This window comes from Papio anubis, chromosome 5 (genome assembly GCF_008728515.1).
Source record: "Papio anubis isolate 15944 chromosome 5, Panubis1.0, whole genome shotgun sequence".
NCBI lineage: Eukaryota > Metazoa > Chordata > Mammalia > Primates > Cercopithecidae > Papio > Papio anubis.
Genome location: NC_044980.1, coordinates 49380359 through 49403088, shown reverse-complemented (window position 1 = coordinate 49403088; position 22730 = coordinate 49380359). Strand labels below are relative to the sequence as shown.

Below are 22730 nucleotides of genomic sequence, written 5' to 3'. Positions count from 1 at the left end.
ATAAAAACCTACAGCCAAGCCAATAAAATGGAGCACATATCTCAGCAGAATTGCAGACAGTTATGCTGGTATTACTACTTTTAGTTGGTGTTGTGCTGGACCTTGAAATCAGTCCAGTAAAGCAAGAAAAAATATATATAGAGAGATAAAACCTAACAACTAAAGCGGAAAAATAAGAGCCATTATTTACAGATTATGTGATTGCCTATGTTAAAAGGGAAAAGAATAATATTAAGTACTTTGGACTGAACAATAACTCCCAAAATTCATATGTTGAAGTTCCAAATCCCAGTGTGACTGTATGTAAAAATAGGATCTTTAGGAAGTATCATGAAATTATGTTGAGAGATGGCAGGGAGGAGACAGAGAGAGGAGAGAGGAAAGAGGAGAGAGAGAGGAGAGAGAGAAAGAGAGAGAGACAGACTGACCAACCTATTTGTTGGTCTCCATCATGTAAAGACATGAGGAAGTGGGCATTTACATACCGGGAAGAGAGCTCTCACCGGAAGTTGACCATGCTGGCACTCTGATCTCAGACTTCCAGCCTCCAGAAATATGAGCATATAAATTTCTGTTTTTAACCTCATTTATTTAAAATTAAATGAATTTGTGAGCCATTTGGTCTGTGGTATTTTGTTATGGTGGCCTGAGCTCATTAAGGCAGATTTCGGTACTGAGAAGTGAGGTATTGTAATTAAAAACAAAGAAACAAAAAGCTAAAAATGTGAAGCAGCTTTGAAACTGACAAATGAGTAGAGGCTGGAAAAATTCTGATGTGCAAGCTAGAAATAAGGTTGTTAAGGGTGATTCTGGTGAGGTGTCATTGGGGAATGAGGAACATGCTATTGGGAAATGAAGAAAAGACAACCCTTGATATGAAGTGGTGAAGAACTTGGCAGAACAGTATTCTAGCATTTTGTGGAAGGTAGAGCTTGACAGAGATAAAATTAGGTATGTATCACTAAGACCTGTAATTAAAGTGTTAAAGTACACAGGAAATTTCATTCTTCCTGACTGCTTACAGGAAAATGCAAAAGAGGAGACTTGAATTGCAGAAGAAATTGTTGAGGAAAATGGAACCAGAGCTTGGAGATTTGGAAAATTCTCAGCCTATCCATACTGCAAAAATTAGAAAACTTGTGCTGAAGAGAATCCTGAAAGTGTGGCTGAACAATGATCTGATAAAGAGATCATGAATGAGATTCATAGACTATATCAGCCATCTTAACAGAAATGAGGAGAGAGACTGGATTATACTAGAAGACACACTGCCACTGAGACTGTGCCACCTAAAATAGGCATACAAGGCAGAACAAGCAAGGCCGTCACAGTTCTTAGATTTTATAAGAAGGGGACACAGAAATAATCGGCTGTGAAAGTTTACTGGCAGTTATGGATGGTTTCATTCCTGCCATGCTCTGCAGGATCCGAGGGAACAGAAGAGACCTTTGGAGGAGCATCTTTTAACAATCCACCTCTGGGGCTTACATCATCTTGGCTCCTGGTAAATTTTGACATGAATGTGCCACACTGGCAGCTACTAACCAACAGGGGCTGGGACCAGTCTGCGTGATTTATCTCATACAGAACTTGTTAATGCTATGATCTTAGGAATCTAATCACCAAGGTGAGGCAGCCTGCAGTACCGACCTTACCATCCATGACCCTTCTTCACAGGTGCCCAGACTCAGGCAACCATGAAGGAGTTGTATTCAGAACCTGTAGGTTTAATTTCAGACCCTCAGGCTGGCATCTAAGACCAATCTATGAGCCGTTAAACCTCAAGGCATTTAGGACAAATCTGACAATCTTTGGTGTTATTGCCAGTAATTAAAGATGGCAACCGATGGGCTAAATGATAACACTCATACCCTTACATTCATAGGGTTTCTCTGCAGTGTGAATTCTTTCATGTCTACTTAGGTGTGAGGAAACAGCAAATGCTTTCCCACATTCTTTACATATGAAGGGTTTCTTTCCATTATGAGTTCACAGGTGAACATTAAGGCGTAAGGAATACAGAAATGCTTTGCCACATATCTTGCATACAAAGGGCTTTTCTCCACTATGGATTTTAAAATGTTTACTGTGACGGGAAGAAGTAATGAAGATCTTCCCACATTCACATTCAACACATTCATAAGGCTTCTCTCCTGTGTGAATTCTTGTATGTTGAATAAGGCTTGTGGGCATAGTGAAGGCTTTCCCACATTCCTTATACTGATAGGATTTCTTTCTACTGTGACTTCATATGTGTGTAGAAAGGCCCGAGTACCGAGCGAAGGCTTGGCCACATTCCTTACATTCATAGGGTTTTATTCCAGTGTGGGTTCTTACAGGTTCAATAAAGTTGATTTGATCTAGTGAAGGCTTTCCCACAGTATGTACACTTGTTGGTTTTATTCCAGTGTGAATTTGAATGTGATTATTAAGGCATGAGGAATTTCTAAAGGATCTTCCACATTCTTTACGTTCAAAGGACTTCTCTCCTTTATGAGTTTTCACATGTGTATAAAGTTGAGAAAAATTAGTGAAGGATTTCCCACATTTCTTAGTCTTTTTGGATTTCTTTCCTGTATGAACTGTTACACACTGCTTTAGGTGTGAGGAAGCTGTGATGGCTCTCCCACATCCTGAAATTCACAGTTTCTCACCAGTGTGGATTTCTGTGTGATTATCAAGGCTCACAAAATACTTAAAGCCTTTTCCACATTCCTTGCATTTGTAGGATTGTCTTGCATTGAGAATTTCAAGATGTACAGTAAAGCCTGCAGTTAGAGCAAAGATTTTTCCACATGTATTTAATTTGGAAAGTTCCTGTCCAATAGAAGCTTCCTTGTGCACACTGAGGACATCTTTTCCATAACAATTACCCTGAGAAGTGTTCCCTTCATTCTGAGCTCTCATGTGTGTCTTAAGGCAAAACTGTTCACTGAAGACCTCTCCACAATTCTTACAGTCACAGAGTTTCCATCCACTGTAGGCTCTTGTCATTCATATCCCATTGAATATTTGATTCTTCAAAAAACCCTGCTGAAGTGATGACCATTTGGTTCTAGGATGTATTTCCCTTTCTGACAACCATTTGCCAGGTAGTCCACCACCATCCTTTCTACCTTTGTCTTTTCTTCAAAAGGGCAGATTGGTTCCCCAGAAAAAAACCCATGGGACAAATCAGTGGCTGCCATCCTCTGAAGCTGATGGTGCAATGTGCCTCAGTGCTCCCTTCCTTGATGCCAAGATCGCCTCTGGGCAGCCTATGAATCTAGGCGGATAGAGGCAATCTCCATTCCTCTTTGTACAGGGTTATTTGCGGTCCACAGCTGGGGTGGACTCCACCACCATAAAGGCAAAACCACACTGACCAAGTGGAGCCAGTGCTGGAAAAGCTGTTCCTCCTTAATCTTATTTCTAGGATGCAGTATCATTTCAGAAAATCTATACCATCCATCACAGTTTGCACTCTGATTATCAGACTGAAACTTCACAGGATGAGGATGTGCTTTTGTGTTTTAGAGAGACTTTAAAAATTGGGATTTCTTTTATTACCATTTGTTCGTATTTTTAAGTCACATTTCAGCAAACTGGTGATTTTGTGGTTTGTTACAGGTGGAAAATAAATTGATTTACTATGTTCATGATGACAGCGAGAAGCTTCATGACAATTCACCATCTTTGCAAATAGCTCAGAGCTTGGAAAACAGTCTTCCCCAAACTCTTTTTGTGACTGTTGAATCTGTAAATGATGACGCTCCGGTGGTAACAGCCAATAACATCCTTCAGGTAAGTGCTACCTGCTTTTGACTTATCGTGAGACCCTGAGGGCTATCAATTTGATTTTCATTTATATTATTTCTAATGATAAATAGTAAGATGTATGACTGTATATATAGTTGACAAATTCCCACCGGTTTTAAATAAATATTACTTATTACTTGGGTGTTCTGCTGGGTACTGTTGGGAGACGAGAAGGAATCACAATGAGTTACCTTCATATTCTGTTTCATAAGCAGCACCACCCTGAGGCATGGCTGTTTCAAGGCAGGTGAGGGAGGTGCATGCATGTGGGCAGCCTCTGCCAGGCTGGCAGCATCGTGGTTAAGCGAACGGCTCTGTAGTGGATGGATAGATCTGGGGATGAGCCCTGGCTCCCCAGTATTAGCTACGTGACCTTGGGCAAGTTACTTAGTCTGCTAATTTGCTCTCATATGAGTGGGGGGAAATGGAGGCAGAGCTGTGCAGATTAAATGATAAAATGATGTGAAGCTCTCATGCAGTGCTTGATGCATGGTTAAGGCTAAATGATAACTCTTATTACTAAAAAAAATGCTCCAAGGCCATATCAGTTTTTGGGTAAAATAAGGCCACTACTGAGTCATGGGACGGTATTTTTCTGGTTCTGGGAGCCTCAGTCTCCCTTTGCTGTCAGATGATCCCCCAGGGCTACTTCCCAAGTGCTCACAGTAAGTACCTCTTGGTTGTGCAGGGTGTCTGCCATTTTACACCTCTCCTGAGCAGGAGCCCTGAGGTGATAGCTGCTGCTGTGGCTTTTGTTGCCCACACAGAGAGGATGATGTGCTGGAAGCCTCCTGACACCAGTGGCTCCATTCCCTGCCACAGCAGCACTACCTACTACACCAGCACCACCAGCATTGAAGCTGGCAAACCCTTCCATGCCAATTTACACTCAAGTATCCAAAAACTTCCATTTAATAGATTTTCGTGGTTTTCATGTACCCTTTCTTGCTGTCTCTTCTTCTAAGAACCTGTGCATGAATCCATAAGACTGGCTTGAAGAAAAACTGTAACTAATACAATAAGTGCTCAAAAAGTAAGTATTTGCTGTAATTATGTGCCAGGTACTTCTCTAAGGGCTTAAGCCAGCTGAGATATGTGCTACCATTTGTCTTGTTGGACAGATGAGGGAACTGCATGACCGCTGAACAACAGGCTGAGGATGGAAGGACAGCATGGAAGCCTGATGGCTCCTACATGCCTTTGTCCATGATCTCCAGCAGTGCCTAACGCAGAGTGATCAGGAAATATTTGTTGAAGGAATGAATGAATGGAGATATAAACCATCAATTCCCCCAGCACTGGTCCATGTTTTCTAGACCAGGTTTCTATCTTGACTCTCTTCCTTTAGTGTGACTGTGTTTCTGGGAGAAGCCTTAGCCTCTCACACAAATGAGCCCATAGTGGGCTCATTCATCAAGTATGTCAAGACATGGGAATCTGAATGTGTTCAACTTGAAATTTGGTTGAGATGAATGTTCCCACATACATATTTGGCAATTTCAGCCTTGTTTATACTGCTCATGAGGGTCAATAGTTAATAATAGATTATTTAGAAGGTCAGAGGAAGTTGTATGGTCAGAGCTGCAGAAAAGGTGGATGTGAGAAAGATTTTATGGTTCTGTCTGGCAATGGTGCCTCCCTTTGGGTGATGGAGAGCTTGAATATGTGGTGGGGCTTTTTTGTTATCACATTGACTGGAAGATGCTACTGTATTTAATGCCTGAGGGCCAAGGATGCATACTATTTTCAATGTATGGGATAATCCTACAAAATGAAGAAATGACCCACCCGAAGCGTTGATAGTGTCCTGTTGAGAAACAGTCCAGGAAGAACTTGGGAATTACAGTACACAGGCCCCATCAGGCTTGCTGCCTGCTTGTTTGCATGGCCTACAAGCTGAGAATGGTTTTTATAGATGAACATTTGCAATCAATTTAATTATAGGAAACATTAACTTTGAAGCTCATGTAAGCAAAATGCTTTCCCTGAAAAAAGAATTCCATTCTTCTCAGTAGTAGGCGTCTATTACAAAAACAAATTACATTCAATTATTATTATTATTATTTTGAGATGGGGTCTTACTCTGTCAGACAGGCTGGAGTGCAGTGGCATGATCCCAGCTAACTGTAACCTCCACCTTTCAGACTCAAATGATCCTCCCACTTCAGCCTCCTGAGTAGCTGGGACCACAGGCACATGCCACCATGCCTAGCTAATTGTTTTTTATTATTTTTGATAGAGGTGGCCCAGTCTGGTCTCAACTCCTGAGTGCAAGTGATCCTCCTGCCCCAGCCTCCCAAAGTGCTGGAATTACAACTGTGAGCCGCCACACTTGGCTCAATTATTATTATTATCATTTGAATTTTATCGGTAAAAAATTTGTGAAAACACTTTTTTCTTGTTATGTAAGTACCCATAAAATATCCTCTGTTTTGTCTCATGGCCCCAAAAGCCTAAACTTAGTTCTGGTTTTTCATAGAAAATATTTGCCAGCCCACATATATACCATGGAATACTATGCATTCATTAAAAAAAATTAGTTAATGTCCTTTGCAGGGACATGGATGAAGCAGGAAGCCATCATTCTTGGAAAACTGACACAGGAACAGAAAACCAAACACTGCATGTTCTCACTCATAAGTGGGAGTTGAACAGTGAGAACACACGGACACAGGGAGGGGAACATCACACAGCAAGGCCTGTCGGGAGGTGGGAGCAAGGGGAAGGAGATCATTAGGACACATATCTAATGCCTGAGGGGTTTAAAACCTAGTCGACAGGTTGATGGGTACAGCAAACCACCATGGCACATGTATACCTATGTAACAAACCTGCATGCTCTGCACATGTATTCCAGAACTTAAAGTAAAAAAAAAAAAAGAAAAAAGAAAAAAAAAAAGAAAATATTTGCCAACCCTTGCTATAGACCAGCACTATCTGGTAGAACTTTGTGTGGTGATAAAATGTGGTATCTGTGCTTCCAATACAGTAGCCACCAGTCACATGCAGTTGGAAAGTAGTTGAAATAAGACTAGTATGATTAAGGAATGAAATTTTAAATTTTACGTAATTGAAGTAGTTTACATTAAATTTAAATAGTCTCATCTACCTAGTGGCTACTGTATTGAACAGTAGCATTCTAAACAGTAAGGGATGGGGCAGATTCTGGTAGGCAGAGGCAAGAATGTGTTCAAAACTACATTTACAGGGCAGGGAGAAAACTAACCCACTAGAATCAAAGATCCATGTTTCACAGCATAGGCTGGAAATGAGGGCCTCGGATTCTAGGAAATGATTTGGATGATTTTGTAGCCATGGGAGAACATGGAGATATATTCTATCTGTGTGGAGTGGCTGAGGGAACATAGAGCTTCCAAAGCCACTTTACCCTCATAATGTTTTAAAAAAGAAAAGCATGATATTGTTTTCATCATTTGAGCAATTTTCTCCCTTTCCTTCAGACAGCCTTTCATCCTTTTCAGTGTGATCCCAGATTGACTTTTAAAGTACATTTGCATTTATCCTTCCTCCCTCTGTTTCCCAAGTTCATTACCATCATGGCTAAAGAATAAGAAACCAATGTAAGTCTCTGAGTGGCCATGTGGCTGGATTTAGTTTTGACAGTGTTGCCTAATAGCCACTGATGTATCAGGTTGGTGCCAAAGTAATTGCAGTTTTTGTCACTGAAAATAACGGCAAAAACCACAATCACTTTGGCACCAACATAATAGATCAACTGATCTAAAATAAACACATCTATGTATTGTATATTCTATAGTATATACAATATTTTCATATGTATTTATAAATGTGTAATGCATATGCATATACCAATATGATATAGTATTTTTTATGTATAATCTCTCAGTTAAAAAGAAGACCAAATGTTACCCCTAACCTTGTTTTACAGGTGAGTAAACTAGAACCCAGGGAGTAGTGTGCAGCCTAAGGTGCTGTAACTGGTTGGTTGTAGGGGTCTCCTGACTTCTAGTCTGAGAATTCTGTGACCCTGCTTTCTTTACTGTGCTTTTCTGGGGGGGGCTATTGTGGAGGAGTTAAAAAATGGACCATTTTAACTAACAAAATAATGGTTAGGGCTAGTATTATTCTAACCCAATAGATCTCAAAGGTTATTTTCTAAGTGGCAAGGATGATCTAGACCACCAAGCTACAGATTGGCACAGCAGATGCACCATCTCTGGGTGGTGGTGATACAAACAGGAAAACAGTCTTTGGTGAGAGTGGTGGCCACATAGGTAACAGGGAGAGGCAGAATGACAGCAGGGAGAATAGCGAAGAAATACGAAGCAGTAAACCATTGACCTTAATTTATAAAGCACCCTAGGGCCAATTAAAAGATTGTGCAGGCATAGCCAGGAACCCCCCAGAGGCTATGTAACTAGTGCACTTTACAGGGTTAAAAATTGTAAGGGTTTTTATTTGTTCAAAACAATTGGATCTAGAAATAGGCTTTTTAGTGCTTTTAGTTATCTTAGAGCTTGATTGATTATTCAGTCTTTATATTTTAAGTGAAAAATTAATAGTGTTTTTACCTTAAGAACTTGTCACATTATCGTTTGACTCCACAGTATGGCTCAGGTAATCTGGGATGGTCTGTTCCAGTTGGTCACAATTTAGGCTGCCCCACTGTTTTCAGCCATATCTCCCCACCCCACAGATTCATGTTGTAGTAATGCCTCCTGAACTCTCTCTGCAAAGTGATCTGGGAAATAGGTTGGCAGCTACAACGAGGAATTTTAGGTGTCAATTGTTATTAAATACAGTTATAGAAGTTTACATTTATTGTGTGCTTCCCCAGTACCAGGCCTCTTCCGTAACTGGCGTCATTTTCACAGCCCTCTAAGGAAACGTCTATGATTCATAACCTTACTTATACTGCAGGAACACTGAGGCACAGAGAGGTAAAAAGGAGGCGTGGACTTGATGCTAAGTCTGTCTGAACCTGACATTTTGCCCCCACATTCTGACACTTTTCCCTGCTCCTCTCGACTGACTCAAGCTCTTTCAATGCATCCAGTTGTCAGGGGGTGTCTTCATTAGCAAGAAAAAGAAAAGTACCACAGCTGCTGTGCCTCTTGCTTCTACTGAAGTGGCTTTCATGGGATAGAGCTGTAGCAGTTGTTATCAGCGTGTATGGGTTTACCCGGGAACCTCAGTAGAGGCTTTGGGCGTTTGGCTACATGGTACAGAATTGCAGGATGAGAGAGATGCAAGAGAGGGAATAGGGAGGTTGAGATGTAGAAAGATACTGGAGAAGTGCTGGAGTTGACCAATGAAGGAGAAAACCAAAGGATAAGTAGTAAACTCTTAGGCCTCTTTAGGAATTGAAGCTCCATTTTGGGCTTGGCTTTCAGTTCCTAAGTCTCATATGATACACCATCAGCTTAATATCAACTTTACGATATTAAATATACCTGTCAAATTAGGATGTTCAGAAACGTTAAAACATGAGAGGGAAAATATGTACCCTAGACTTTGTCTCTGTCCTTCCTTGGAATTAGGGAGAAACAGTCTCCATCAGACACTGCAGGGTTGCTTCAAGGGTCTGCCCAGACCGCCTCTCTCCAACCTTGATATAAGGGTGTTTTCTCTCAAGGAAAAAAGAAAGACTAACTGTGGCCGAGGGCTGTTTCCTTTATTCTTACCTTATTCCCTGGATAGTCTGGATCCAGTTCAGGAAGTGCATGACTTCCCAGTTTTTGAAGGATGTGTCATTCAATGCTGGCTCTTTCTGAGTTTATTCATTTATTTATCAGTATAGAAAGTTGTTCCTTACCTTGAAGGTTTTGGATTAAAATTGGGAGAATGGAGTTTAAGGTTTGTAAACTGCTCATGTGAACTTCAGCAAAATATCTCTGGGCATTACTTTCCTTAATAGCAAAACCCCGGGGATGGGGTATTGTTTTACTTGGTGATCTCTCAATCCCTCCCAGTTCTAATGCCCTATGAGTCTATGGCTGTAAAGCTTGTTGATATTCTCTGGTTGAAGCTGGACTTAGACAGATGGAGAAGCAGTAGAGCTGCCATTTTACATTGGATAGACTCACTTTAGTCTAGACTAGGTGGAGGTTTTACATTTCAGATGAACCATTTCCCTTCTCTTTGACAAGTGTACAAATAGTTTTGGTTTAAAAGTCAGTGTGTCTAACGTCTCAAGGTGACTAGGTACTACTGTGGGACATACTAACTAGCCATGTAAAGATGTAGAAGAAGTTTTGGGAGGACTTTCTTGATTTTTTCTTAAATGAAAGAAATCCAAGAATTTGTTTCTCGAATTCTAAGCAATGGTCATGGCGTGCTAAATGAAAGTCTTCCCAAACCAAGGTGTTTTAGCTTATTTGCCAAATAATTTTTTGTTTGTTTAAATTATGACTATTGTGAATAATGACTTTTGGGATTTTATTGATTTTTAGTCATGTGGTACACAATTTAGTTAGACGGCTTCCCTTTAAGTGTGGGTGTGTTACCTCCTCTGGGAAGGTAGCCTAGTTAGACTACGGCTCCCCAAGCTTCTAGATGTGATGCTCTCAAAAGAGACCTTCTCTAACCACCCCAGAAGAAATAGCATCATGCCATCCTTTATCCCTGGACTCTTATTTATTATTATTTTTTTAGTGCCAACCACTCTTTGGTATTAAACAAATAAGCAAATCTGTTTTGTGTCTCCTCCCATAAATGTAAGCTCCATTTGGAAGGGGCTTTATCTGTCTTTTCCCTGTGGTGTCCTCAGTGCGTGGCATGGTATCTGGCACATTACGGAGGCTCAACAAATACTGAGTGCCTAATGCCTTCATGGAGCTTATGTTCAGTAGGGAAGACAATACAATTATTTTATAAATGGAATAATATCTGCTCTACTCTTCAGTAAAGCACTTGAGGAGATAGAGAATGACTGCAATTAAAGAATACTGAGACTATAGAGATGGTAGTCAGGGAAGGTCTGTTCAAGGCGTGGAGGCTTGTGTGTGGGTGGCTTCGAAGATCTCCCCCACTGATTTGCAAGGACTCATAGGATTTAGCATACTCATGGCTAAGATTTATTACCATGAATAATGTGAAGCAAAATCAGCAAAGGGACCCAGCACATGAGGTGAAGTCCAGAGGAAACTGGGTCAAGCTCTAAGAGTCCTTATCCAGGAAAGTCACCTAGGATGCACTTAATCCCTCCAGCAACGAGTTGTCATGACACATGCAAAGTATTGATACAGGGGAAGCTCATGAGATACTGAGTGCCCAGGATTTTTATTGGGAGCTGGTTAGGTAGACACGCTCTGCTTAGTATGTACCCAAATCCCTGACCCCTAGAAGGAAACAGGTGTCCAGCATAAACCATATGATTTATACAAGCAGTTTAGACACAGCGAGCCTCCCTTATAATTTAGGGAAAGTTTTATATCAGCATGGGAAACTTTTTAATAGCCAAGTTCCCAGACACCAGTGCAGTGCCAACCTTGTGAGCAGGGCTTTCTCAGGACAGGCAGCCTTCAGCCTGTGAGTGAACTCTTTTCTGAGTAAAGATGGGAAGCTGGGGGAGGGTGATTAGACTGGGAAGTGAGGAGTCATAGGAATATTAGAGGGAAGAGCACTTGAGGCAGAAGAATGATCAAGGGCAAAGACAGTGAGTCTGGAACGTGTTTGATGACATGGAAAGCTCATGTGACTGGAGCAGATGGAGGGAGGAGGAGAGTGAATAGATACCTCTCCATGGTGAGAGTTGATTCCTGGGCATAAGGACCCCCCAGCGCCAGACAGTTTTGTTCCACAGGCCTTTCAGAGATAATGACAGAGAAGCAGGCCAGCACTTATTGAGCCCCTGCTAGGAGTCAGGCTCATTTCTAAAAGTATCACATAAGTGGTTAAATGATTTCTCATGTAATTCTCTCAACGACTCTTGAAATAAAACGAAGACTGCAACAGACTTGGGGCACAGAAAGGTTAAGTCACTTGACCAAAGTCATATGGTTAGAAGAGTGGGTGGGTCTTGTGGCCAGGTTGTCTTTGTCCAGAGCCCCCACTCTGCTATCTACAATGGGAATGCTCTGTAATAGCATTTTAAAACTGCAGGTTGCAACCTGTGGAGTGGGCTGTGAAATTAATTGAGTCAGAACCAATTTTTTAAAAAATTAAATAGAATGGGTAGTATCAGAATGTGTTGTGTATAATGAGGATAAATATTGTTTTTGTGAAAATTTCACTTGATATATATAGAGTTTTAAACACACACACATACGAATATACATATGTATACTAAGTTGCTTTGTAAAATGTATTCTTTAGTTTTGGTATTAATGAAAAAACATTGTAAGCCACTGACCTAGCAAAGCTAGATTCTTTTACAGATATGAATCACATTTTTTTCATCACTCCTCCTGTTTCTGGGCTAATCTGTCCTTTTATGGGATTGAGTCAAGTCCCAGAAGTTCATCTACTGGAACTACTATCCACCAGGACACTCGAAACTGTACTATAGGGTAATGCTAGAGTTGACACAGCCTATAACAACCCCCAAGTCCCACTTTATCAGGATACGTCACCGCATGTAAGAGGGCTCTGTGTTCTAGGTGGGAGTCAGATTGTTTCCCTCAGCTTTGAAGTCTCCTTGTGACTTCTCAAGGTCCCAGCCCTGCCTGCAGGTTAACCCTGCCTGCCCTTGACCCTGACCCTCTGCCTTGTTCATTTCAGCAGGAAAGGAGATTGGGATGGAAGTACCAGCGACACTGTCTGCAAATCTGGCAGATCCACTTTATATACTGCTGTTGTGGTCCAAAGTTATGAAGGAAGAAAAATAATACGTTATGAAATTTTAAATATTCCAAGAAAAAGGGATGTAGATGAGGGTATATAATCACAGTGTTGCTTTCTTTGTGTCTATAGTATAATGTGAATGAAATTGCTGTCAGGATTTTAGAATGATGAAGTCTTGTGCACTGAAATTTTATGATATAATCACAATGGCTATTACCAATGTCAACATAATTTAGACTTGATGAATAAGAGCCAAGAGGCATCCAGGAATTGGCCTCCCTGATTTTGATAGCCTGTGTAGGCAATTGATGACATTTAAGACATCCTTTTAATTTCTGCCCCTCATTTTTTTATTGGAGTGTGGTTTCTCTTTTATCCACTAGAATCTATAATAACAATGGCAAATGAGCATAGAAACTTTCCTGAAAGACTGTGTGTATTGATCAATTGCAGACTGTTCTCATAAGTTGATAACCTTTAACATTATTAAATAATTTTCACACATCAGGTGTGTCTACTTTTTTTGTGAAAGCTAATAGATAAAGCATATGCATTTTATCAAAATAGTAGAGCCACGAGGATGCAGTTTTCAATAACATAGTTTCTCCAAAGTTATGGTTACGAGTTACTTCTTTCCAGGCAAAGTTTTAAACTTAGGAGATTATTTCAGACAGTGACATTTCTTATTTCTATATTTCGAGCATATCAAACAGTAATAATAACAACCATTTACATGGTCCATTACATGATCCTAACAATAGTTATTACTTACATCATACTTACAATGCCTGGCATTGTTCTATGCACTTTACATTTACCCAGTGAATCTTCAACAACTCTCTGAGATATGATTTTTATTTTAAAGATGAGAAATTTGTAGGCTTTGACACTTCTCCAAGGTCCAAAGCAGAAGGGCTGCTGGTGGCAGCAAGTGGCAGAGCTAGAATGCGAGTTGGAGCTGGAACCACAGTGTTCTCCCACTTCTTCCTTCATAGTTAGCGAAGAAGCTCAAGGACCTGGTTAAGTACAGAAAGAAAGTATTGCTCTTATTCTAATTTTAAGAAGGTGGAATTAAAGATCAAGAGGTTATTTGCCCAAAATAACAAAATTAGTGGCGGAGTCTGGGGCAAAGGCAGTTATGCAAATGCAAATGTGATCAAGTCTTCAGATTCAATGCTGTTTCTCACTTTTCAAATAGCATGTTCTCAAGACATTCGGATTATCCTGCATGATGACTCACTCTCCCTACTTGTCATCTGGGCCTGGAGGAGGTGGCAAGAAAGTCTGTCTGCAGCCTAAGTGGGAGAAGGAGGTGGGAGCGTGGGGGCAGAGTTGCTGATAACATCTCAGACTCTGGGGGGAGTTCATAGCCAGCAATCTGAATGTTAACCTCTGTGTCCCACCATTTCAGACACACTTCTTTCTCCTGACGAAGTAAAACATTTCCTTAAGCCACGGGGCTTTCGGCTGGTCTCCAAGGTCATTCGATGGTACAAGAAATCATTTGTGTCCCAACAAACTGGAATTGGCAATTGGAGTTAGACCATCTTGGGTGAATCCTTTGCATTTTACTCTGAAATATATTCTACTGAGTATTTTTGTATTCAAATACGATCAGTGAATTTTGTGCATACCTGATAAAACATGTTTTGTCCACAAGGGGGCTTCATTTTCCTATTTTTCAAGTTTCTCTTTCAGTAATACTATACATTTTGTTTTGTTGATTTTATACTGAAAATAGAACCATTTGCTTGCTTTTGAGAAATACTTGTCATCACTAAAGGAGCTTTGAGAGCTGGGCAGAGTAGAAGAATTAGGGCAGCAAAGTTTGAAATGCCAACTGAAGCTCTTGGGGGACCAACAGTGGGAGAGTGAATTCATGAGCATTTCACATCCCTCGTATGAAACTCAAAAAAGTCTGGGTTTTTTTTTTCTTGAGACGAAGTCTTGCTCTGTCACCCAGGCTGAAGTGCAGTGGCACGATCTCGGCTCACTGCAGCCTCTGCCTCCAAAGGTCTGGGCTTTTAAATATTAAGTTTACAACTAGGATTAAATGGGATCATAATTCGGTTTCTAAATGCCACTAACCTCCTCTTAAAGCTAAAGGTCAATTTAAAAATTATTATTCCAGGGTTGTGTTATTTTCTGATATTTATGCTTTGAACCATTCTTTTTTGGGCTTTGGATCACTTTAAAATCTGAATTCAAGTTGGGGGTCCTTGTTTTCCTTCTCCTCGTCTGCCTGAAGTTTCCGTTACCAAGCACTGGGCACTAAATCAGGCCTTACCTGAAGCAATGGGGTCGTTAATTGAACTAAATTTGGTTTGAGTGGAAATGAGACCTGAGGTTACTAGATCTTGTTTTGAGTGGCAGGTTTTCCATTTGTTTTGGAAGATGGTATATTTCAGAGGTGAGCGGGAGGGAAAGCAGTGTTCCATAGCAGAGTAGCTACAGTGGAAAACATGCTTCGCCCAGCCTTGGTGTGCATGGCCTTGGAAAAAATGATTGTCTCTACAAGTCACGAGAAGAGAAATGGCAGCACATTTCCAAGTTAGCTGGAGCTCTAGAAGAAATGAGGATGAGATATGCGGATGGATTAAAAAATGTAAAAAGTGAAAAACCAGAATGAGTGGGCTGGGAATTTTGTTAAACGGTCCAACTTGTACATTTTATTATAGCCTTTCCGTGGGCTTAAATGAAGGCCAAAACCTTCTTATTTGAACGTTGTATTGATTTGCATTTCTGGTAGCTATTTAAAAGTTGATGTCCTTAGAACTTAGTGCTGCAAAATCTTCAGTGGGCATATTCAAATGTCAAGATATAGGCATGTCCATCAACAACACAATTATTAAACAGATAAACTATTCACCCCAAATTATGGAGGAATGCTGGGAGAGTAAACAAAATCTGCAGTACCTGTTATAGAATAGCCTCAATAACAGCAATAATCACACCCTAAGTGACTTTTTGGAAATAGTAAAAAATCACATCTGTCCTCAAAGCCAAATCTGATGAAGAAGATGGGCCACATAAAGCTAATATTTATTGAATGCTTACTATGTGCCCGGCAAAACAGTTCTAAGCACTTTTCATATATTAAGTCACTCAGTCTATGTAACAGAGCTATAATTTCTAGTTTACTGATGAGGAAATTAAGGCAGAGAGAGGTTAAGAAATGTACCCAAGGTTATATAGCTAGTAAGCAACAAAGCAGTGACCCAAACCTAGGTAGTCTAACTGGACAGAAACTAAACCAAATATTCTTGAACAACCTGAAAATAATTTTAAAAGAATTTCAAGCAGTGATATTGTTATTGGAAAATGTTATTTTTCAACATAACTACTTTGAGGAGTTAAACACTGGTTTGGCGGTGTAAGTTCGTGTGTGTGTGTGTATGCGTGTGCACATGTGTACATATGTGGAGTATGTGGGTATTTATTTATGCACAATTACTTTATGGTCTCAGCTGTTAACTTTTAAGAAATTAAACGATAATTCACAAAATAGTTTTTTTTCCTGTGTTATTAGTAGTTGGTGTATTAGAAGGAACCAGAATGGATTGTCTTCCAGCCCCATTATGCCTGATATGAAAACATAGGAATCTTATATACTTTCTGAATTTCCTGTCTCAAATTCTGTTTAGTTATTAGATGATAGGTGGGCTTGGAGTAAGTTATTTCACCAACTGCTCATTCTACTGAGGGAAATGGTTCTCTTTAACTGGAGAGATCATCTATTAAGTCATTTAGGACTGAATTTTTTTTCTTTTTAATTATATTTTAAGTTCTAGGGTACATGTGCACAACGTGCAGGTTTGTACATGTGCCATGTTGGTGTGCTGCACCCATTAACTCATCATTTACATTAGTTATATCTCCTAATGCTATCCCTCCCCCCACCCCCTCCCCACAATGGGACCCGGTGTGTGATGCTCCCCTTCCTGTGTCCAAGTGATCTCATTGTTCAATTCCCACCTATGAGTGAGAACATGCGGTATTTGGTTTTCTGTTCTTGCGATAGTTTGCTGAGAATGATGGTTTCCAGCTGCATCCATGTCCCTACAAAGGACACAAACACGTCCTTTTTATGGCTGCATAGTATTCCATGGTGTATATGTGCCACATTTTCTTAATCCAGTCTGTAACTGATGGACATTGGATTGATTCCAAGTCTTTGCTATTATGAATAGTGCCGCAATAAACATACATGTGCATGTGTCTTTATAGCAGCATGACTTATAATCCTTTGGGTATATCCTCAGTAATAGGATGGCTGGGTCAAATGATATTTTTAGTTCTAGATCCTTGAGGAATGGCCACACTGTTTTCCACAATGGTTGAACTAGTTTACAGTCCCACCAACAGTGTAAAACTGTTCCTATTTCTTCACATCCTCTCCAGTACCTGTTGTTCCCTGACTTTTTAATGATGGCCACTCTAACTGGTGTGAGATGGTATCTCGTTGTGGTTTTGATTTGCATTTCTCTGATGGCCAGTGATGACGAGCATTTTTTCATGTGTCTGTTGGCGGTATGCGTGTCTTCTTTTGAGAAATGTCTATTCATATCCTTTGCCCACTTTTTGATGGGGTTGTTTGTTTTTTTCTTGTAAATTGTTTGAGTTCTTTGTAGGTTCTGGATATTAGCCCTTTGTCAGGTGAGTAGATTGCAAAAATTTTCTCCCATTCTGTAGGTTGCCTGTTCACTCTGATGGTAGTTTCTTTTGCTGTGCAGAAGCTCTTTAGTTTAATTAGATCCTGTTTGTCAATTTTGACTTTTGTTGCCGTTGCTTTTGGTGTTTTAGACATGAAGTCCTTGCCCATGCCTATGTTAGGACTGAATTTTTAAACAAGTTAGCAAAAAGCTTAGAAGATGATAAGGTTCTAGCCAGAGAATAAAGAATGACACATATACTTGGGTATGTGCACATGGTGTTTCTGTGGGTAAGAAAAATATATATAAATACAAATACAGATAGAAATGTGAAAATTGAATTAGTGATAAAACTACTTGTCTTTAGTGTTAGTGAAGTATCCTGTGACTACATGATTAGAGAAACTCAAAACAGCTGAATTCCATCAAATGTTATTTGGTGTCCATATAAACATTTTAAACCCATGTTCAAAACTGAACTACTGATCTTACTCCCCAAATCTACTCTACATTCAGCTTTCCTGATCTCAACTGACGGTAACCCTGTCCTCTTTTCTGAGGCCCAAGCCATAGAGTAATTATCACCACCTTTCCTTCTTTCACGGCTCACCACTTTGAAATAGTCTGCTGGTTTTGTCTTCAACAGACACCCAGAATTTGGCCACTTCATACCACCTCTGCAACTTCTGGGGCCGCTGTCTTCTGTCATCATCCTTCTCTGGGATGATTGCAGTCACCTCCTAACTGGTCTCTCTGCCCCTACCTTGTCCCTCCCACAGTCTGTTCCTGACACAGAAGCTAAAGGATTCTGTGAAAACATGAGTCTGACCAGGTCACTCCTCACCTAAAACTCTATAATGATCCATCATTGCACTCAAGGAAAAGCCAGAGTTTTTGAAGTAGTGTTCAAGACCCCAAACCATATGACGACTTCATTATGTTTCAACTCATCTCCTTTTACTCTTCATCTTGCTTATTCTGCTCCTTCCAACTGACTGATTTCCTAGTCCTCCAACAGGTGAGCCCTGCCTTTGGGCTGTTTCCTCTGCCTGGATGGTCCTCCCCTAGATATTTACGTATTCACTGGCTCCCTCTTCACCTCCTTCCAGTCTTTCCTCAAACTGAACCTCATACTTAACATTTGCCCACTCCTGAGGCCTCCCCTTATCTTGCTTTATATTTTCTTTTTTCATAGTGCTATGACTTTTTTTGACACCTTATTTAATTCATTTCTTTATTATGCCATTGCTTCTTCTCTGTGTTCCTTTGTCCCTTCCCGCTGGAAAGGAGGCGTTTGAGAACAGGACTCTTTTTTTGGTTACCGATGTACTGCAAACACCCAGAACATTGTCTGGAAGATGGTAAATGCTCGATAAATGCTTGATGAATCATTGAATTAAGATGTTTAGGCAATGTGAATAGATTTTAAATGTAATTGGAAAACAGGGACTATTACTCAGATGCAATTGAAGATGTGTGCTATCAGCACAGCAAACATTGCAAGGTCATAAGAACCAGATATCTGTCTTCTTGTAAGACAGGTAGGACAAATAGAATAAAAAAATATGCAGTGTATGTGGTTTTTATTTCCCCTCAACTATTTAAAAGCTAGTGAAATAATTTGTGTCTTACAGCAGTGAATGGAAATCCTTAAATAAATCCTATGAGGTAGGTTCTGAATTATCTGAGACCCCATATAGAGTATCCAGCATGTGTCATACACACAAAAGGTGCTTAGTCATCATCAATTTTTGGTGTTTTTCTACATTATACAAATGTACATGCACTTTACATAATGAAATTGGATCAATTATGAATATTATTTCTTTATTGAAACCTCATAAACCTCATAAATTAACTAAACACTACTTCATGCTTTGTATTTCATCTGGCATTTAATTATACATCTGTTTCAAATGAAGAAAGTTCATGCTTTAAAAACTCTGGTGAATTGCTTTGGATTTTAAATCTTTGTGCAAGAGGACAGGATGTCATTGTTATCCAGTTTACTAATGTGATGTGATTGACATTGGTCCTCAAAAGATCTGTGATTCACTTCTTTTTAAGGTGTGGATGAATTCTGTTCACTGAGATGACCGGTGGTGACCTCTGTGCAGAAGATGGGGACTCCTCTCCACAGGACCTGGCCTACTGGGTCACTCCACCCAGCAATGGGCATTTGGCTCTTAAGTCCTTTCCCAGCCAAAGCATTCAGAACTTCACCCAGGCACCAATCAATGAGGGCCAGCTGGTTTTTGTACATGCCGGTATGTTACAGAGAAAAACAATGTGAAACTAAAATGCACTTTAATCAGTGGTTAATGTGATGATCATATGACTGAAAACCACAGGCCATCTAGAAACTCTCCAGGCACTAGACTTTTTAAAAAAGTGACATGTTTTAATAAGGCTAATAATAGCAAATATTAGCATTCCTATAACTCTCATTTGATTTACTCAAATTGTCATGTAAGGTCTGTGCTCAAATGTAAGCTTCTCTGAGAGCCTTTTCCTGAACACCACTAAAATAGAATCCCTTCTCTGCCACGTTCCATCCCTTTCCCAGAATACCTGACCTTATAGTATAGATTGAATTGGATATTTGTCTGTTATCTGTCTTTCCCTATAGATTATAAGGGCAGAAACTTTGTTTTGTTCATTGTTGTATCCTTAGCACCTAGCAGTGTTTAATAAAACACGGTAGGTGCTTAATAAACATTTGTTGAAAGAATGAAACAATATTGAACACCTATTATGTATCCAGTTATAAGTTCCAGATGTTAGGAATACATTAGTAAACACCACAAAGAGAAATTTGTTCAATGAATGAATATGTGAATGAATGAATGAATATAACTTTAATTCTAAGAGATGCTGACTTTGAAAGGCCTTTTCTTCTTCCTCCTGTTCATCAATAAATCAGTAGGCCAAATGACTGCTGTAAATCTGCTGAAGGTGACCCAGCCACTCTGCAAGGGTGGCTTGGCTTTGTTTTCAGGCTGCCCTTGTCAGAGGAGAAGCAGGCCATTCCCAGTCTGCAGCACGAATGGGAGGGAGCATGAGCTAGGAGGGTTGGACGAGAAAGTTAAAAAGCCCTGTTTTCAGTTATTTCAAATTATCTTCTTTGAAAATATAGCAAAGAAAATAAAGGTAAAATATCCTCTAAATCCAAATGGAGTAATTTCCTGACTACCTTCACAGTTAATGCAAAGGCTCCCCAAAGAATCGGAAAAGAATTTACTATGCGAATGCTCTCACATAGTGGTTCTAAACCTGTAGCCTGGACTTGTGGAGGTTAGTTTCATTGCAGCAAGGTCCTAAATCTACCTACATATGTACCAAAGCTTAGTTTCTAGACTAAATGGTATTTTCCACATACAAGTTTCTATTTTGCAAATGTGTGAAGATGTGCTGGTTAAATAAAATACAGTTCCTCTGAAGAGGCACTGAATCGATAGGATGTTTCTGCCACTTATGTATTGTTAGTATTATATAAGTATTGTTAGGTGAGGGCCTAGAAAGTTTTTCATTTTTATGAAAGGATTATCATATTTTCAAAATGGAGATGACTGCTCTAGAGAATTGCACAAAAGAAGTTTTGGTTTTCTAAAACTGTGAAATCCACAGTAGAAAGGAATTATTGACTAACTACCACCTGTCAGGCACCACAAGAGGTGCAGTTCTGCAATCCATGTCTTTTCATCACATGAAGTCCTCTGGGCCATAGGGAGGAATGACTCCATTTTCGAGATAAAGAAACTGAGGTGGGTGGATCATGAGGTCAGAAGATCGAGACCATCCTGGCCAACATGGTAAAACCCCATATCTACTAAAATACAAAAAAAAAAAAAAAAAATTAACCGTGCATGGTGGTGGTTGCCTGTAGTCCCAGCTACTTGGGAGGCTGAGGCAGGGGAATCGCTTGAACGTGGGAGGTAAAGGTTGCAGTGAGCCGAGATCATGCCACTGCACTCCAGCCTAGTGACAGAGCAAGACTCTGTGTCAAAAAAAAAAAAAAAAAAAAAAAAAAAAAGAAAAAGAAAAAGAAAAGAAACAAGCTCAGAAAGATTAAGTTTGCCACACCTTAAAACTGGGCTTTCTCCACTAGCTGCCACCCACTGAAGGGTAGAGTAGGTAGAAGAACTGAAGTTACTATTTTCAATGAAGGATTAAAACAAAAATTAGCTTGCTGGATTGATTTATTTGTACACTACCAGGTCAATATTTACTTTTGGTGAGTGGAGAAAATAATTTCTCCTAGAAAAGTAGGAAAGAGAGTGAAAGGCAAGCTAAACGTGAGAGCCAATCCATTACATTTTCTAAATGGATATGGAGGCAACTAATAACCCTCAAAGTGGCTGCAGCCCAGCTGCAGATGAGGCTGTTGCTGAAACCAGCTGGTTCTCCCCTGGTGCATCTGTCCGTCATCAGCCCCAAACAAAGACTTGGGCTTAAGTAGTCTCTCTTAGCATTTTATATTTGCAAAGTGTTCCACCAGTAATTGAATTCATTATTCCACAACCTAAGTAGCTTGATAAAACCAATATGTGGGAGGCTAAGTGATTTATATAAGGTCACCCTTCTGGAAGGTCTATCGGGAAAAATCTGAGATTGTACAGTGGAAAATGCACAGGTCAACCTTGCTTTTTGTGTTTCCCTCCTTATATTTATTTGGTCATAGTCTGTCAGAGCATACCCGATACAAAATTCTATATTCGCTTTGATATCATTCTTTTGATTCTATCTCCATTTTGTTTCTGGATTAATGAAGAGTTCAAAGTGCCTAATGGCAGAAAATGTTCTTTCCTTAATTGCATGTTTCATTAAAAACTTTTGAAGTGCTATTTCTAGAAAAACAAGCAAATGAAAAAGAACATTTGGTTGTAGACCCCTGTTATGAATCAGACAGACTCAGACTTCTCTCTCTCTCTTTCTTTTTTAAATGGTGACTTTTGAGTATACTGGGAATTTTTTTTAAGTCTGTAACCTTGTGTGTGTGTGTGTGTGTGTGTGTGTGTGTGTGGAATCAGAACTCTCAGGGTTTGCTTAGATAACAAGGACTTGAGAGCGTGTTATGCCATTGACCTACCTTTTATTAAATCATGTTTCTAGGGAGTACTTGTACAGAATTGCAGAGTCTGATGATGTCTCCTTTGTTCCCTGCCACGTGGTCCCTGAGGGTAACAAAGATACATTTCTACCCATTCCATGATGCAACGACCTGTGGGCCTCCAAATGTACTGCTGGGTGGACATTTTCAAGGGATGATGGGGATATGAACATTAGGCTGTTTGCATAGGAATCTTGCCTGGTGCTTTGTGAGTCCCAGCATTCCTGGGAACTGGATCGATAAGGGATCCATCTCAATTTTAGCTTTGCACATAAGTTAATTTATAACTTTACTGATATCACTAATCCGTTGATAGGAGTGTGGGAGTAGAATTCTCTTCTTGTAGAAATTTCACAAGAGCAGGGCTGGGTCTTTCCCTTTTTTCTTTCCCTTCTTAGCAGAAT

The 22730-nt window shown here is 40.0% G+C and overlaps 1 pseudogene; it reads right to left on the bottom strand.

Annotated features, from left to right (window-relative positions):
• Positions 1 to 1437: 1437 nt before the first annotated feature.
• On the bottom strand, positions 1438 to 3837 carry LOC101020335 (annotated as a pseudogene).
• Positions 3838 to 22730: the final 18893 nt, after the last annotated feature.